The 16,358-nt window shown below is 38.5% G+C and overlaps 1 long non-coding RNA gene and 1 pseudogene across 1 annotated transcript in view; one reads left to right on the top strand and one right to left on the bottom strand.

Moving 5' to 3' along the window:
• LOC132369669 (uncharacterized) overlaps positions 1 to 16,358 on the top strand; it is a 45,871-nt gene that overhangs the window by 1,469 nt on the left and 28,044 nt on the right. The gene's annotated exons all lie outside the window — the stretch shown is intronic.
• On the bottom strand, positions 7,053 to 7,560 carry LOC132369494 (rRNA N6-adenosine-methyltransferase METTL5-like; annotated as a pseudogene).

The raw sequence follows: 16,358 nt of genomic DNA, 5'->3' as shown, positions 1-16,358 counted from the left end.
ACCATTAATCAGTAAACCGACACACACAACAGTTAATACTCTAAAATAGTGCTCCTTTGCAGAAGAAACCTGCTTTTTCCTCCCTTAATGAGACAAGGTATGTCTCTAAATGACCTGTGAGGAATTCCTCTGTTGACCAAGATTTCAAGCCTTCAAGATTTACATGATGCTGAAAGAGGCATCTCTCTTCTCTTGTCAGCCCATACACAGTGAAGCTGAAGCAATTCAGTTTACAGATGTTCCACATTTAGAGAAGACTCTTCCAAAAAAGACCCACTACAGTTACACCACAGGTTCCACCTCCACCTGCCAGGCTGCTTCTCCCCAGCCTGTTAGTGAGGACAGTATGTCTCACTGTGCTTGATTAATGAAGAAAAGGAATCCCAAAATGAAAGACATTTATTTCCCATATTGTGTTTTCAAAATTAAATTTTCAAAAAATTTTAATTATTAATACATAAAGACAAGGACTTAATTCAGGCATAGTAATGACTCTATGAATATCAGCTTTCCAAGAGATTTGGGGCAACATTACAGTATTCTTTGTGCTGAAATTATTGATAGATGGTATTAGAATTCTATGAAATTAACAAGATAAGTAAAAATTTTATATAATAAACAGCATTTCCTAAAGTATGTTACTGAGATGCTCAGAAAGTAACCCAGCTGCATTAACAGACATAAAATATGGCCAATTGAGAAGTTTGCAGAGCTTGGATACAAACCTCCAGGTGCTCTAAAGAAGCATTCCTTGAGTCCTCTGAGAATTTTTAAAGAGTCATTGGTAGAGCTGCCAGATTCAGCAAATAAAAATACAGGCTGTTCATCAGTTAAATCCGAATTTCAGATAAGCAATGAATAATTGTTTTTAAAGTCTTTTTTTTTTTTAAAGCCAAATTTACCTCCTCCCCAATTGTGCTTTAAACCAATGGTTTTCAAATTTTGCTTTTTTTTTTTTTTTAATTAACAGATTTTTACTTTTTTTTTTTTTAAAGTATTTGTTTATTTATTTATTTATGGCTGTGTTGGGTCTTCGTTTCTGTGCGAGGGCTTTCTCTAGTTGTGGCAAGCGGGGACCACTCTTCATCGCGGTGCGCGGGCCTCTGACTATCGCGGCCTCTCTTGTTGTGGAGCACAGGCTCCAGACACGCAGGCTCAGTAATTGTGGCTCATGGGCCCAGCTGCTCCGCGGCACGTGGGATCTTCCCAGACCAGGGCTCGAACCCGTGTCCCCTGCATTGGCAGGCAGATTCTCAACCACTGTGCCACCAGGGAAGCCCAATAATTGTTTTTAGTATAAGTATATCCCATGCACTGTTTGGGGTATACTTACACTAAAAACTTTTAAATTTGTTGTTCATCTGAAATTCAGTTTTGACTGAGCAGCCTGTATTTTATCTGGCAACTCTATAGTCACTGGAAATTTCTCATTCCTCTTTTTGGGGTCACTATGGTTTGAAAAAATAAAGTGGGGCAGAGATCATATGCTGTTCTGCAGGCAATCTGGGACAAGCCCAGTTCTGGTTCTAGCTATTGAAAACAACTCATGCTTAAAAGTGAGTACTTTCAGTTCAACACACCTCAGCTTGCTAGATTTAGTGAGAAGTGCCAAAACATACAAAGATGAGTAGGGGAAGTGGGGGTGGAGGAAGGGATCTACATCATAAGATACAAGACTTGCAGGGTCCACTCTAGGAGCCTGGGAAGGACACTGAGTTCTGCTGAGCAGCTCCAGTCAGGGAGTGAGATGACCGGCAGTTTTGACAGGTCTGGCTTTGAATGAGAGAGTAAGATCTTATCCTGGGAGGCAAGGAAGATAGAAACCCATGGCTTTATACCTAATGGAGTGGAGCTGGAAGTTGATGGCCTCAGTTAGAGGACAGAGAAGCCTGCTGAGGATGAGGGAAGAGAGAAGGGGATTCTAAAGGACGTTACATAGTTGCTGATGGGAATGGAAGAGGGAGGTGAAAAGGGACAAGTGCAAGGATTGGTAACTGGTACTTGGGTGAATGCATCTCATTGCATTTAAAAAAAACAGTTGGTCTGCCCTTTGACTAATACCCAAAGGGCTCCTTCACTATTCTGCTACCATCCTGGTTTCCTCAGGAAAAAAGCATCATCAAACAAATAGTTTTATTACTTTTATATAAAAGACGGTATTTAAATGTAATATTTGAGATGCTGATCAATATTCTGTTGCTTTGGCACAGATTCCTGAAATATAAGCAGAGGTTTTGGCTTTAGCAAATCTGTTGCTTCAAATAGGAAAAGATACTAAATTGCAATCATTTTCTGATTTAGTCCAGCTGTCTTTAAGGAAGCAGATTCTGATGATGGAAAGAATGTAGATTTTACAGAAATAGCACTATGTGAAAATGACCATATGCTTGTAGTACCAGAGAGTACCTACTGAGAATGTTCCAAATGCAATTAATTCCAAAAAATAGCACACCACTTACATTTGTGTCTCTGAAGACCCAGTGGGTATTTTCACTATTGATCATTATAGGAATTTTACAGGGAAGTGGAAGATCAAACCACTACAGAAAATCTTCATTTTCTGAAGATTCCAGTTTGCCAATCTCAAGCAAATGATGATAGAGTGCCATTCTAGATTGCACTTCTGTCAACAAATCTAGTTATCTCTAGGGACCATCTTCAGAAGAGCCCCATATGTTTATCATATGTATGGTTAAATTTCTACTTCATATTTTACAATAAGTTTTTAAAATCATAAAAATAACTCTCTGCTAAAATGTATAGTGAAGCAGTTAATTTGCGACTTTCTTATCAAATGATTATTCCTTAAAATAGAACAGAAAACACTTCTATTTCAGGTATTTGTATTTTTCCTTTTTGTAGTGTCTGCCAAATATGTCCTGCCTTATAATTCTGATAGTACATGAGAAAAAGAGTGATCAAGGACATATTGAAGTTGCTAAAATCTCAAGGCAATTAGACTATAGTTTTTATTTTCAGCGAAGTTTCATATGGATATGACTTATTGAAAAAAGCCTTACTTCAGTGATCTCTAATGACAACTTACGTGGACTGTCACCCAGAGAGAGCTTTAACTGAAATTGTGTGCTCAATTCACATTCTAAGTCTTCAGTAAATACTTTGAATTTAAAGAATCTGAAGACAGCATGTTTTTGCATCCCAGGAGCTTTTAACCCTCCAGCTCACTTATGCTGACCACGAGCAAGTCTCATTTTACATCAGTTTCTGTGCTATAAAATGGAAGATATGCACATTTAAAAAGAGAATATTGTGTCAACTCCAATCATCTATGTCTATAAAATAAACATTGTGTTCTAAAGGATAAATAACTCCATTCTCAATGTAATTAGACAATTTCTATATTGTCTATGTACTCTCTATAATGTTTCAGATGCCATCAAAATAATTCACAATTTGCTGTGTTTGATTTTTTGCTTTTTTGTTACAAAGCAAGATGATTGTGGTAAATGCTTAAGGAGAGCTCATTAAGCCTCTTTAAAAAATCAGTTTCAAACAAGCTAATGACTGCAGATTCAAAGGTCTTTACATAGCTTTTAAACATAGTTTCCATTTTAATTATTGGGATTGGGACTTCGTTAATTAGAATGCATGGTATAAGAGCTTATTTCAGCTGCTATAACTCTCAGTCCTAACCCTTGTATAAGTAGATCGCCATATGTTTTGAAGCTTTCATTCATGATGAAACTAACAATTTATTTATCCCACAGCTGCTTTTTGGTTTAGCAGATATCATCAATGATATCATAATCTCTGTTCCCTAATTGTTTTTTACATTACCATTTGGCATTATAAATATTTCAAGTATGAATCAGTCTCTGGAATGAATTTACTATACAAGTACATTTCTTCCTTTTCCTTCAGAAGAAGAATCAGAATGCTCTACCCTTCAGTATTTGGAAGCCAGATTTTCTGAAGAGTCTATATTCCAGTAGAACACTTACATTTTAATTTCAGATTTTCTTTGGTCTTAGAATCCATTTAAATTAGCAAAAATCTTAAAATAGTTATTTTTAATTGAGAAGTTTTATCATACATTCTTTAAAATGGTAAACATTTATCAAAGCTGTTTCAATTAAAATATATATTATGCACATCGTTAGTCAAAACAATTATAAATATATATTCACCTAACATAGGACCACCTAAATACATGTGTAATGTGTATGTAGCCCAATATGTGAACCAGTACATGAAAATCAAGACATAAAATAAAAAGTTTGGGTTATAGTTTTTGCTTCACTAAAGAGTTCTGTGCTGTATCAAATATTTCTTCTATTATTCCTTTAAATTATAGATAACCTACAATATTTAAAATAGAGCCAGACTCATCAAATTTTTACATCTACTCTATCCTTCTGGGACACATCTATCAATTAGACGAGTAATCTTTGTAGGTGAGATGCAGAAATGAGGTCTGGGATATGATCTAATAGCTGGATTCATCAGCTGTAACCAAAGAATGTTTACAGGTGTGAAAGCCACATAGGAGGTGGTTTCTGTTGGCCTCCTTCAGTGCTCTTCCCTTGACCCTGACATTTCTACAATTTTATCAGTGACTCAGATATACTTAGACCATACAAATATCAGGTTTGTTGATAATGCAAAGCTCCAAGAACTAGTGAATTTGAATGACAATCAGGATTAAACTTAATATCCCTTAGCCCAGAGCAAGGGCTGAAACTAAGATTATATTCAGAAAGAATAAATGTTGGCTTCATTTAGTTTCTAAAATTAGTAGCCTAAGGATAGGGAGTGGAAGTCCTACTTTAACAACAGTTTGAGTTGTAAAAATTAGTTTTAGTTCACTTGAGTATTAACCAACAGTACAGAAGAAATTAATACTTTCTTTGGTTGGATTCATAGAGTCCATATGAAAAGATCAGAAACAGACACTATAACACACTGTACTGAAAGTGATGCATTTTGGGCCACCTGTCAGGGATGTAATAAGGGGGACTGGCTCATGTGAGCCTGGGTAGGATGTTGGCTCACATGACCTTAAAAGCACCTCCTAAATCAGATTATGCAGTTTAAATTGAGTTCCCAGGCACTTATACATGAATCTGCCAATGTCTAATTCAGCTTAGTAACATTTATGTAGCATATAACTATTGTACATCCTTTTCTTGATTAATAATGAATATCCTTATTCTTTTCTACTTAAAGATTATTCCATACATAATTAATCATCACTTAAAATAAATGCATCTACTTTGTGACCACCACTGGGTTTACTTAGCTAAGATCATACTTGAAATTCTTAGATGAAATGATATGTACTTTGAATAGCCACGAAGTAGGCACGTGTCCAGGTTCTAAAATAAAATTACACAACTTAAACAAAGATGAAAGGCAAACGTATTCACTCTGTATTCGGTGTGTACTCTATTAGTCTGCACTGTGTTTTGGCTTTCAAAGGTGTTTGTTTATAGTGTAGAGTGGACACCCGTCATTCCTCTTGAACACTGCTATCTGAACCCCTTTCCCATGTTGGGGGGGCTCTCCCACATTATGAGACAGAGGCCACTTCTCACTACAGGAGATAAAAGTGCCAGATGCTTCCTCTCCCAGACATCCTTGCATCATAGACATGGACTCAGACGCTGCCCCAGTGGCAGATGTTTCGGTTGGCAATACCCTTGACCAGTGCTGGGGAGGGGTCGGTGGAGCCAGCTACTGAGTCTGGACCTGGTAGTGGCAGTAGAGATGTCTTTACTGGACTGTCTTTGTGTCATCATTTTAAGCATTATTTTTGACTACATAACCTCTAAACCCAGTTCTCTAGCCCTCCTGGAGATTCTGTGGAATTACCTTCAGAACAAATTCCTTTTCTGCTTAAACAGGCAGAGCTAGTTTCTGTTCCTTGTAATAATAATCCCTGCTGGTACAGGGCACAAGTCCATGCTTACATTGGCATATTAGTCAGTCACTGGGACCTACTGAGTACAAAGCACTCTGAAAGGTGCAAAGGGAAATATTTATTCATTCTCTGAGTATTTCTGAAACAAGGCACCTTGCTTGGCATTTGATAGAAGGAGAGGCAAACAAAATTGGTATTTTCAAATTAGTGCTATGAGGACAAGTAGGAGAAGGTAGGAATACCACTGTCAAACTACGATGGAGGCAGATATTATGTGGATCTACTGATTCTCAAGATTGATTTAGTGTGGGGATGAAGGGTTGGGATAGGAAGGGATGCTCTTGGGGGAAAATATTGTGTTTCATCAATTCCAAGACTCAAATTGTTTTCTTCATCTTAACATTTATGAAATTAGGAACATTTATGAAATTAGAGTGTATTATGTTTTAATTGCCACTTTTTCTCCTCAGTCCATCTAATGTATTTTACTGAATCTAAGATGTAATTGATATATATACTATTACACTTTTTACCATTAAGAAAAAAAGCTCAGTAAGTAATTACTAAAAAATGATGATACTTAACATCATACTGGGGGCTCTGGAGTAGAAGATTTAAAGAGAACCTAGGAGAATTAGGTCAGTCATAGAAATGTTGTGAGTTAAACACCAAATTCCTTTTCATTGTTCTAGTAGTCTCCCAAAGCTGTTAAAGACTAATAGATTCACCTCTAACTTCTGTTGTGAACAAATTCAGGTACTAATCATTATAGTCTTGCTTGGCTATAAACTATGCCTGGTAGAGAGATTCTCAGTTTTGTGGATGGCACATTTATTTTTGATAACTTTTTTATTTGGAAATTTTCAAATATATACAAAAGTAGACAGAATAATAACATGATGGATCCTAGTATTCAATAATTTTCAACTCATGATCAATGCTGTTTGATTTCTAGCCCTACTCTCTATTCATAAAATTTTATTTTGAAGCAAATCTCAGATGCCATACCATACAATTTGTAAATACTTCAGTATATATCTCTAAAACACATACTCAAAATATTGTTACTACATTCCTAGAAATAAAATCTATAGTTTGTAGCACCTTTTTTAATAGACAAATTTTGTATTTATTTTAATTAGGTTTTAAGCTCCCTTTTGGGGGGAGGTTTTTAAAAAGAAAACCAAATGAGGAATACTTCAATGTCCACTGATTTCTTTTTAAGAAATTTATGTGATGCTAGTAGGTCATATCACAATCCTGCAATAATATCTATCTTGATTTTTCACTCTGAACTTTCTTTTGAATATGTTCTCTAGTTGAGGATTTGTTTAAGGACTATATTGCTGTTCTTGCCATTTCCAAAGCAATCTTCAGAAAAGTCATATCTATCTCTTTATTATTTTTGGTCCCAAAAGGAAGATTCATAATTACTGTATCAAATGACTTGAACCATGTCAACATTTGTCAGCTCAAACTCTTCCACTTTTCTATTAAATATTTTCATCTGTGTCAAATTCAACAAACAACCTTCAGTCCGTGGCCTGGTGGGATACTGTTCTAAAGTAACTTGGGCTTCTGAAACCATCTACTTGATGCAGGTGACTTTCTAGTTCCTTGAACCTTAGTTTCTTCTTTTTTGTTTTTTTAAAGTGTGGGTTCACAGGGTTAAAGGACATTGATGGACCTCAGGAGGCTGGAAGCACCACCATATGTGTGTCACCTTTTTCAAATTTAAGTTTTTGTTTTTAATCAAAGTAATACTTACATATCATTAAAAACATCATATAATTATACAACATTATAATGAAAAATAGACCTGTTGCCTGGCTTTGTTTCTCAGGTATACTCACTTTAATTCTTTTAGCTGATTCTTCTGATGTGTTCCACCTTATAATCTGCTAATATTGCTATTCCTCAATATTTAAAAGTATCAGATCTACTGATTTTCTACTAAAAAATGAAGTGAATGGAGTGAAGATTTAACTTTCATACCTAACTTCTCTCCCTTATATGCATTCACTTCTCTTTCCACAGTTCTCCCATTATCACTGTTTTTGCCTAGGAGAGATTCACATGTGTCTTGGTTTGGATGGTTTTCTGAGGGATAAATCTCCTGAGGACTAGTATTCTGGCTGCCTCTGTTCTGGGAGTTGAGTGGGAGAAGGAGGCTGGATAAATCTCATGTTTATCATGTAGACTTTCATTTAACCTCCTAGTGTTCAGTATGACAGCTCAATCTCATTTTCTTGTTTCCAAAAGTTCAGAGCCTCTCTAGCTCAACCTCTAGAATGGAGAGGGGTTATACCTACTTTCATAAGGTGGAGAGGAGATCTAAGCCCTAACTAATTCTTATGAAAACTTTCAGCCAAGTTGTGTTGACTTCATTTTACACTCCACTTTCAGAAGACCTAGGCATCCCTAACTCCTGAACATGACTGAGATTACGTACTCTAACTTGTATTGCCTTTGGGTCACTACCATCACTGCAGGTTTAGTCAATTAAGCGAAGTAAATTACCATTTTCCCATCTTCTTTCAGCTTCCAAAATTCTGCTGACATCTCATGTGCACTCCTGTTACCCTTAGCTTTATGGATTTATGCTTTTTGATTTCTTTACTCTTACGTTGGTGGGATTACATGTGTTTTATTTGTCATGTTTAGATGGAAGTCCATGACACAAGTTTTAAGGGCACACTTAAAAGGAATTAAAGATGTGAAATAATGTAAATGAATCAGCAATAATTATAGTGAATTAATTACTGCTCAGTAAGTGTCTCACATTGCCTATGTAAACTTCCACAATTACCACACTTGTTTTGCTTACTCCTCTTTTCTCCTTACCCATAGTAAATTTTAATACCCTCTTAACCTAGTCATACCACCTTCTTAGCAAAATATCCTACTTAACACATACTACTGTAAATAATATGTATCCCCAGTTGTAAAGAAGAAGAATTTCATACAATTAGTGATCAGAATTTTGTCACACATCTGTGAAGAGTCCATAGAACTGTGACATGTTGGTTAGGTACCCTTGTCTTAGAGTATAGTCCAGTTTAGTCTGACATGACTGAAATGAATTTTCATTGGCGACAGCTTAGAGCTTCTATATTGACTTCAGAAAGGACACTAGAGGGGGGAGGGGCAAGATGGCGGAAGAGTAAGATGCGGAGATCACCTTCCTTCCCACAGATACAGTAGAAATACATCTACACGTGGAACTGCTCCTACAGAACACCCACTGGACGCTGGCAGAAGACGTCAGACCTCCCAAAAGGCAAGAAAATCCCCACGTACTTGGGTAGGGCAAAAGAAAAAAGAAATAACAGAGACAAAAGAATAGGGATGGGACCTGCACCAGTGGGAGGGAGCTGTGAAGGAGGAAAGGTTTCCACACACTAGGAAGCGCCTTCATGGGCAGAGACTGTGGGTGGCAGAGGGGGGAAGCTTTGGGGCCACGGAGGAGAGCGCAGCCACAGGGGTGCGGAGGGCAAAGCGGAGAGACTCCCGCACAGAGGAGCGGTGCCGACCAGCACTCACCAGCCCGAGAGGCTTGTCTGCTCAGCCGCCGGGGCGGGCGGGGCTGGGAGCTGAGGCTCAGGCTTCGGTGCTAGCCGGGAGGGAGTCCGGGAAAAAGTCTGCAGCTGCCGAAGAGGCAAGAGACTTTTTCTTGCCTCTTTGTTTCGTGGCACGCAAGGAGAGGGGATTCAGAGCGCCGCCTAAACAAACTCCAGAGACGGGCGCGAGCCGTGGCTATCAGCGCGGACCCCAGAGGCAGGCGCGAGCTGCGGCTATCAGCGCGGATCCCACAGCAACAGGGGCGCAGAGGGAAAAACGGAGAGATTCCCGCGCAGAGGCTCGGCGCCGAGCAGCACTCATCAGCCCAAGAGGCTTGTCTGCTCACCCGCCGGGGCGGGCAGGGGCTGGGAGCTGAGGCTCGGGCTTCGGTGCTAGCCGGGAGGGAGTCCGGGAAAAAGTCTGCAGCTGCCGAATGAAGAGGCAAGAGACTTTTTTTTGCCTCTTTGTTTCGTGGCGCGCAAGGAGAGGGGATTCAGAGCACCGCCTAAACGAACTCCATAGGCTGGCGTGAGCCGCGGCTATCAGCGCGGACCCCAGAGGCGGGCGCGAGCCGCGGTTATCAGCGCGGACCCCAGAGACGGGCAGGAGATGCTAGGGCTGCTGCTGCCGCCACCAAGAAGCCTGTGTGCGAACACAGGTCACTCTCCACACCGCCCCTCCCGGGAGCCTGTGCAGCTCACCACTGCCAGGGTCCCGTGATCCAGTGACAACTTCGCCGGGAGAACGCATGGCGTGCTTCAGGCTGCTGCAATGTCACGCCGGCCTCTGCCGCCGCAGCCTCGTCCCGCATCCGTGCCCCTCGCTCCCCCCTGCCTGAGTGAGCCAGAGCCCCCAAAGCAGCTGCTCCTTTAACCCCGTTCTGTCTGGGCGGGGGAACAGATGCCCTCAGGTGACCTACATGCAGAGGTGGGTCCAAATCCAAAGCTGAACCCCGGGAGCTGTGTGAGCAAAGAAGAGAAAGGGAAATCTCTCCCAGCAGCCTCAGAAGCAGCGGATTAAAGCTCCACAAACAACTTGATGTGCCTGCATCTGTTGAATACCTGAATAGACAACGAATCATCCCAAATTCAAGAGGTGGACTTTGGGAGCAGGATATATTAATTTCCCCCTTTTCCTCTTTTTGTGAGTGTATGCTTCTGGGTGAGATTTTGTCTGTATAGCTTTGCTTTCACCATTAGCCCTAGGGTTAGGTCCTTCCGTGATTTTTTTTTTTACTCAAAAAAAATTTTTTTTCCTAATAAATGTTTTCTTAATAATTTTTTCCTTATTTTCTATTTTTAGAAATTAAAAAAAATTTTAATAAGTTTTTCATATTTTTTATTTTAAAAAATTAAAAATTTTTTTCTTAATAAATTTTTTTCTTAATAATTTTTTCTTATTTTTTACTATAAAAAATTAATACATCTATTTTTAAAAATTAAAAAAAAATTTTTTTCTGAATACATTTATTCTTAATAATTTTTTTCTTATTTTTTATTATAATAGCTTTATTTTATTTTATTTTATCCTCTTTCTTTCTTTCTTTCTATTTTTTTCTCCCTTTTATTCTGAGCCGTGTGGATGAAAGGCTCTTGGTGCTCCAGCCAGGCATCAGGGCTGTGCCTCTGAGGTGGGAGAGCCAACTTTAGGACACTGGTCCACAAGAGACCTCCCAGCTCCACGTAATACCAAACGGCGAAAATCTCTCAGAGGTCTCCATCTCAACATCAAGACCCAGCTTCACTCAACGACCAGCAAGTTACAGCACTGGACACCCTATGCCAAACAACTAGCAAGACAGGAACACAGCCCCATCCATTAGCAGAGAGGCTGCCTAAAATCATAATAAGGCCACAGACACCCCAAAACACACCACCAGACGTGGATGTGCCCACCAGAAAGACAAGATCCAACCTCATCCACCAGAACACAGGCACTAGTCCCCTCCACCAGGAAGCCTACACAACCCACTGAACCAACCTTAGCCACTGGGGACAGATACCAAAAACAACGGGAACTACGAACCTGCAGCCTGTGAAAAGGAGACCCCAAACACAGTAAGATAAGCAAAATGATAAGACAAAAAACCACACAGCAGGTGAAGGAGCAGGGTCAAAACACACCAGACCTAATAAATGAAGAGGAAATAGGCAGTCTACCTGAAAAAGAATTCAGAATAAGGGTAGTAAAGATGATCCAAAATCTTGGAAATAGAATAGACAAAATGCAAGAAACATTTAACAAGGACGTAGAAGAACTAAAGAGGAACCAAGCAACGATGAAAAACACAATAAATGAAATTAAAAATACTATAGTTGGGATCAATAGCAGAATAACTGAGGCAGAAGAACGGATAAGTGACCTGGAAGATAAAATAGTGGAAATAACTACTGCAGAGCAGGATAAAGAAAAAAGAATGAAAAGAACTGAGGACAATCTCAGAGACCTCTGGGACAACATTAAACGCACCAACATTCGAATTATAGGGGTCCCAGAAGAAGAAGAGAAAAAGAAAGGGACTGAGAAAATATTTGAAGAGATTATAGTTGAAAACTTCCCTAATATGGAAAAGGAAATAGTTAATCAAGTCCTGGAAGCACAGAGAGTCCCATACAGGATAAATCCAAGGAGAAACACGCCAAGACACATATTAATCAAACTGTCAAAAATTAAATATAAAGGAAACATATTAAAAGCAGCAAGGGAAAAACAACAAATAACACACAAGGGAATCCCCATAAGGTTAACAGCTGAACTTTCAGCAGAAACTCTGCAAGCCAGAAGGGAGTGGCAGGATATACTTAAAGTCATGAAGGAGAAAAACCTACAACCAAGGTTACTCTACCCAGCAAGGATCTCATTCAGATTTGATGGAGAAATTAAAACCTTTACAGACAAGCAAAAGCTGAGAGAGTTCAGCACCACCAAACCAGCTTTACAACAAATGCTAAAGGAACTTCTCTACGCAAGAAACACAAGAGAAGGAAAACACCTACAATAACAAACATAAAATATTTAAGAAAATGGGAATAGGAACATACATATCGATAATTACCTTAAATGTAAATGGATTAAATGCTCCCACCAAAAGACACAGACTGGCTGAATGGATACAAAAGCAAGACCCCTATATATGCTGTCTACAAGAGACCCACTTCAGACCTAGAGACACATACAGACTGAAAGTGAGGGCTTGGAAAAATATATTCCATGTAAATGAAAATCAAAAGAAAGCTGGAGTAGCAATTCTCATATCAGACAAAATAGACTTTAAAATAAAGACTATTACAAGAGACAAAGAAGGACACTACATAATGATCAAGGGATTGATCCAAGAAGAAGATATAACAATTGTAAATATTTATGCACCCAACATAGGAGCACCTCAGTACATAAGGCAAATACTAACAGCCATAAACGGGGAAATCGACAGTAACACAATCATAGTAGGGGACTTTAACACCCCACTTTCACCAATGGACAGATCATCCAAAATGTAAATAAATAAGGAAACACAAGCTTTAAATGATACATTAAACAAGATGGACTTAATTGATATTTATAGGACATTCCACCCAAAACCAACAGAATACACATTTTTCTCAAGTGCTCATGGAACATTCTCCAGGATAGATCATATCTTGGGTCACAAATCAAGCCTTGGTAAATTTAAGAAAATTGAAATCATATCAAGTATCTTTTCCGACCACAACGCTATGAGACTAGATATCAATTACAGGAAAAGATGTGTAAAAAATACAAACACATGGAGGCTACACAATACACTACTTAATAACGAAGTGATCACTGAAGAAATCAAAGGGGAAATCAAAAAATACCTAGAAACAAATGACAATGGAGACACGACAACCCAAAACCTATGGGATGCAGCAAAAGCAGTGCTAAGAGGGAAGTTTATAGCAATACAAGCCTACCTCAAGAAACAGGAAACATCTCGAATAAACAACCTAACCTTGCACCTGAAGCAATTAGAGAAAGAAGAGCAAAAAAACCCCAAAGCTAGCAAAAGGAAAGAAATCATAAAGATCAGATCAGAAATAAATGAAAAAGAAATGAAGGAAACAATAGCAAAAATCAATCAAACTAAAAGCTGGTTCTTCGAGAAGGTAAACAAAATTGATAAACCAGTAGCCAGACTCATCAAGAGAAAAAGGGAGAAGACTCAAATCAATAGAATTAGAAATGAAAAGGGAGAAGTAACAACTGACACTGCAGAAATATGAACGATCATGAGAGATTACTACAAGCAACTCTATGCCAATAAAATGGACAACCTGGAAGAAATGGACAGATTCTTAGAAATGCACAACCTACCGAGACTGAACCAGGAAGAAATAGAAAATATGAACAGACCAATCACAAGCACTGAAATTGAAACTGTGATTAAAAGCCTTCCAACAAACAAAAGCCCAGGACCAGATGGCTTCGCAGGCGAATTCTATCAAACATTTAGAGAAGAGCTAACACCTATCCTTCTCAAACTCTTCCAAAATATTGCAGAGGGAGGAACACTCCCCAACTCATTCTACGAGGCCACCATCACCCTGATACCAAAACCAGACAAAGATGTCACAAAGAAAGAAAACTACAGGCCAATATCACTGATGAACATAGATGCAAAAATCCTCAACAAAATACTAGCAAACAGAATCCAACAGCACATTAAAAGGACTATACACCATGATCAAGTGGGGTTTATTCCAGGAATGCAAGGATTCTTCAATATATGCAAATCAATCAATGTGATACACCATATTAACAAACTGAAGGAGAAAAACCATATGATCATCTCAATAGATGCAGAGAAAGCTTTCGACAAAATTCAACACCCATTTATGATAAAAGCCCTGCAGAAAGTAGGCATAGAGGGAACTTTCCTCAACATAATAAAGGCCATATATGACAAACCCACAGCCAACATTGTCCTCAATGGTGAAAAACTGAAACCATTTCCACTAAGATCAGGAACAAGACAAGGTTGCCCACTCTCACCACTATTATTCAACATTGTTTTGGAAGTGTTAGCCACAGCAATCAGAGAAGAAAAAGAAATAAAAGGAATACAAATTGGAAAAGAAGAAGTAAAGCTGTCACTGTTTGCAGATGACATGATACTATACATAGAGAATCCTAAAGATGCTACCAGAAAACTACTAGAGCTAATCAATGAATCTGGTAAAGTAGCAGGATACAAAATTAATACACAGAAATCTCTTGCATTCCTATATACTAATGATGAAAAATCTGAAAGTGAAATTAAGAAAACACTCCCGTTTACCATTGCAACAAAAAGAATAAAATATCTAGGAATAAACCTACCTAAGGAGACAAAAGACCTGTATGCAGAAAATTATAGGACACTGATGAAAGAAATTAAAGATGTTACAAATAGATGGAGAGATATACCATGTTCTTGGATTGGAAGAATCAACATTGTGAAAATGACTCTACTACCAAAAGCAATCTACAGATTCAATGCAATCCCTATCAAACTACCCCTGGCATTTTTCACAGAACTAGAACAAAAAATTTCACAATTTGTATGGAGACACAAAAGACCCCGAATAGCCACAGCAATCTTGAGAACGAAAAATGGAGCTGGAGGAATCAGGCTCCCTGACTTCAGACTATATTACAAAGCTACAGTAGTCAAGACAGTTTGGTACTCGCACAAAAACAGAAATATAGATCAATGGAACAGGATAGAAAGCCCAGAGATAAACCCACGCACATATGGTCACCTTATCTTTGATAAAGGAGGCAAGCATATACAGTGGAGAAAAGACAGCCTCTTCAATAAGTGGTGCTGGGAAAATTGGACAGGTACATGTAAAAGTATGAAATTAGAACACTCCCTGACACCATACAGAAAAATAAACTCAAAATGGAATAAAGACCTAAGTGTAAGGCCAGACACTATCAAACTCTTAGAGGAAAACATAGGCAGAACACTCTATGACATAAATCACAGCAAGATCCTTTTTGACCCAGCTACTAGAGAAATGGAAATAAGAACACAAGTAAACAAATGGGACCTAATGAAACTTAAAAGCTTTTGCACAGCAAAGGAAACCATAAACAAGACCAAAAGAGAACCCTCAGAATGGGAGAAAGTATTTGCAAATGAAGCAACTGACAAAGGATTAATCTCCAAGATTTACAAGCAGCTCATGCAGCTCAATAACAAAAGAACAAACAACCCAATCCAAAAATGGGCAGAAGACCTAAATAGACATTTCTCCGAAGAAGATATACAGATAGCCAACAGACACATGAAAGAATGCTCAACATCATTAATCATTAGAGAAATGCAAATCAAAACTACAATGAGGTATCATCTCACACCGGTCAGAATGGCCATCATCAAAACATCTACAAACAATAAATGCTGGAGAGGGTGTGGAGAAAAGGGAGCACTCTTGCACTGTTGGTGGGAATGTAAATTGATAAAGCCACTATGGAGAACAGTATGGAGGTTCCTTAAAAAACTAAAAATAGAACTACCATACGACCCAGCAATCCCACTACTGGGCATATACCCTGAGAAAACCATAATTCGAAAAGAGTCATGTACCAAAATGTTCATTGCAGCTCTATTTACAATAGCCAGGACATGGAAGCAACCTAAGTGTCCATCATCGGATGAATGGATAAAGAAGATGTGGCACATATATACAATGGAATATTACTCAGCCATAAAAAGAAATGAAATGGAGGTATTTGTAATGAGGTGGATGGAGTTAGAGTCTGTCATACAGAGTGAAGTAAGTCAGAAAGAGAAAAACAAATACAGTATGCTAACACATATATATGGAATCTAAGGGAAAAAAAAAGGTCATGAAGAACCTAGTGGCAAGATGGGAATAAAGACACAGACCTACTAAAGAATGGACTT

This window comes from Balaenoptera ricei, chromosome 8 (assembly GCF_028023285.1).
Source record: "Balaenoptera ricei isolate mBalRic1 chromosome 8, mBalRic1.hap2, whole genome shotgun sequence".
Classification (NCBI taxonomy): Eukaryota; Metazoa; Chordata; class Mammalia; order Artiodactyla; family Balaenopteridae; genus Balaenoptera; species Balaenoptera ricei.
The sequence above is the reverse complement of the archived record's forward strand: the minus strand, read 5'-3'. Positions and strand labels throughout refer to the sequence as shown.